The sequence below is a fragment of the Saccostrea cucullata genome, unplaced genomic scaffold, assembly GCF_032062105.1.
Source record: "Saccostrea cucullata isolate Sc308-1 unplaced genomic scaffold, CSIRO_AGI_Scuc_v1 ctg529, whole genome shotgun sequence".
Taxonomy (NCBI): Eukaryota; Metazoa; Mollusca; class Bivalvia; order Ostreida; family Ostreidae; genus Saccostrea; species Saccostrea cuccullata.
The window spans coordinates 72,388-75,438 of NW_026921436.1; the positions used below are offsets into that span (position 1 = coordinate 72,388).

General features: G+C 26.5%; 1 long non-coding RNA gene across 1 annotated transcript; it reads left to right on the forward strand.

Moving 5' to 3' along the window:
• The first annotated feature begins 1,584 nt into the window (after positions 1 to 1,584).
• Positions 1,585 to 2,545, forward strand: LOC134259958 (uncharacterized). Its single transcript, XR_009990436.1, has 3 exons — positions 1,585 to 1,853; positions 2,108 to 2,181; positions 2,358 to 2,545. It is a non-coding gene; the product is annotated as an uncharacterized LOC134259958 (long non-coding RNA).
• The last annotated feature ends 506 nt before the right edge of the window (positions 2,546 to 3,051 follow it).

Below are 3,051 nucleotides of genomic sequence, written 5' to 3' on the forward strand. Positions count from 1 at the left end.
GATGCTTACAAAATTTAAGAATAACAGTCTTAGTAATTAAGATCAGATGTATAACACCCAATACACCATTATCGAATACAAGTCGTAAATAATAAAATGCAGCTAGGAATAGAAAATACAGGCATATAAAAAGGAAGGCGATATATATTTTTTCTATTTAAAATGATTTACATTATTTGAGTTTTTAAAATTGAAAGTTCAAAACATTTTTTATCAGTATTGCTTTGGCGTTAGCTTTTTCTAAAGTCTATTTTTGTATTTTTTTGACCTCATGGTGTTAGTGTCGATAGATCAACTAAAAAGAATAAAAGTCCATGATTTTTATCACATCTTTGAAACCTCAATTTCGGTTACTGCTGCATGAGAAGATAATGTTTATGCAATTGCAGCAAAGTACCCAGGTAGCACAAAACATTTTCAAAACATTTTATTGGTATTGTAAAAAGTTTTTTTCAAAACATTTCAGACTAAACATTTTAAAAATGTTTTTAAAACATTTCTTTTTCTCGTTATAACATTTTAAAAACATTTTTAAATGTTTTCAAAAAGCTTATGATTAAATCCTTTGGGAACATTTTTCTAAAATATTTTTGAAACGTTTTAAAAATGTTTCAAAAGGTATGTTTAGCTTTCAAATATCAAAGATTTTTATATTACGTTTTAAAAACGTTCTTAAAACATGAAATGAAACATTCCTTTTCCATAAATCTGAAACATTGCATAAATACGTCTCTGAAACATTTGGAAGGAACGTTGTCAAAATGTTTTTGAAACATTCTTAATTCATTTAAGGGTTTTTATAGCTTCCAAATATCAAAGATCTTATAAAACGTTTTAAAAACGTTCTTAAAACATGAAATGAAACATTCTTTTTCTGTAAATCGGAAACTTTGCATATACGTTTCTAAAACATTTGTAAGGAACATTTTAAAAATATTTTTAAAACATTCTTAATATCGCTGTTAGTTAAAAACATTCAATTCCGGATATTTTTCGGCCTAGGCAGTGAAAATGTTTATTTAAAACATTAACTAAAATAATTATTTTCACTACAATTGAAACATTTTTATTAAAGTTTTGACATTTTTTGGAAACATTTTCAAAATGTTTCTGAAACATTTATGTAATTGCAGCACAATTTAATTCGTTTAGTAACTTTAAGAGTATGTTGTGAGAATGATTTAAGAACATTCAATTTAATGTGTTTTTTTTTTTTTAAAGACTTCATTTTTCATTGCTGCTGTTGTTTTCAAAATGTTCTTAAAACATTCAAATAATGTATTATTGCGATTTTTCTAAAATTTAGTTTATGAAGAAAAAAAAGCATATATAGAAAGAATAGTGTTAAAATGAGGAATTGTAGTTATTTTTTAATTGAAAGATTTTTTTGCGGTATTTTATAATGATTTCTAGTTTTGGCTTATTGATAAAACAGACATAATTTATATAAAGTCCTTTGATGACACAAATAAAAAAATCAATAAATGAAAGGATAGACAAACAAAAAATTTAAAATATAAATAAATGTATAAAATCATAAGCATTAAATAAAAATCTTAATGTCTTTTTAAAAAAAAATGCTCTTCATCAAATCTGTGATCCACTCCCAGAATTTTACTCTGAGGCATTAGATAGGGATTGGCACACTGGTCAGTTTCAGTGTCATGATAACCTCTTATGCAATTCTCCTGCTGGGCAGCGCGTTACAGAGTATAGTGGTTTGCTGCTTATCTAGGCCAAATTTTGAATTCTGGTAAACAAGATGTGCGCGCTTACTCCGTGCCGATTTGAATGAGAAGACTTTGCACCATATACACCACAATAATAACCTCGGGATTTATTAACTTTGAATGGTAAGAATTATTCCTTTATCATAGACTTTAAAAGATCATTTAAAATTACTTTTATACTACCAGTGTATGATCAACAATAACTTTGTACAAATGTATGTAGCAATGACAAAGCGTTAAGGTTATATAGCTGCATTTGATTTGAATATTTCATTCTTAAGGCAACACAAATATATCCTTGATTCAATTATTCGTTGTCTTTGTGAAATGTTAATCATCAAACAATATGTTGATTTAAAAATGAAATTTCTTTACAGCATGGTGTTGGTTGCATCATCCGTATTTTCAAATTCCCACATTCAAAAGACCCGCCTTTGGTGAAGGCAAAGGTGTACGTAAATACTATTACTCTTCAATAATATTGTTCTGCTTTTTTCAATGCAAATGAGGAAAGAACTTAAATTTGATATAATTATTTAAAATATTTTTTGTATATTTTCATTTATTATCTTAAGATACATTAGATGTAGAACGCTGATACAAACACAATTTTCCTTATCTTTACAGATTGTGCTATTCTCTCCGAGGGGCAGTATCTTATCAGCCTTTTCAGTGTATGTGATTCTAACTAAGTCTTATAGATCCGCCGCTCTGTTCTACCTATACCATGTTTACAGTGAACATAGGATTTCTGTGATTCTGTTCTTTTAAAATTCAGTGAATGGATTAGACGCCGTTTTCAACCTTTAAAAACCCGGTGACTTATAAAATAAATTAAAACTTGTACCGAGAATGGAATTTAAATGTGATTAACATATTGAATATGGGTTTGTATGAAAGATTCAAAAATTAAATATAATTTGTGTTTATTTCTTTTAAAATATAAATATTTCATTATTTAATGAGATAAAGTAAAAATTCGGGAAAAATACTTTCGTAACCTCGACTTGAATGTTTTGAAAACGTTTTAAAAACCAAACCAATTAAACGTGAATAAAACATTTTTGAAATTGTTTTTGTTACATTTAAAAATAATGTTATGATAACATTTGTTGAAATATTTTGTAAAATGTTTTAAAAACATTTAAAAAAACCATACAAAATCACGTGATTAAAACATTGTTGTAAAATGTTTTTGTGACATTTTAAGAAAATGTTCCGGAAACATTTGCTGAAATATTTCACTAAAATGTTTTAAAAACGTTTAAAAAAAACATACAAATACACGTGATTAAAACATTATTGAAAATGTTTTTGCAAC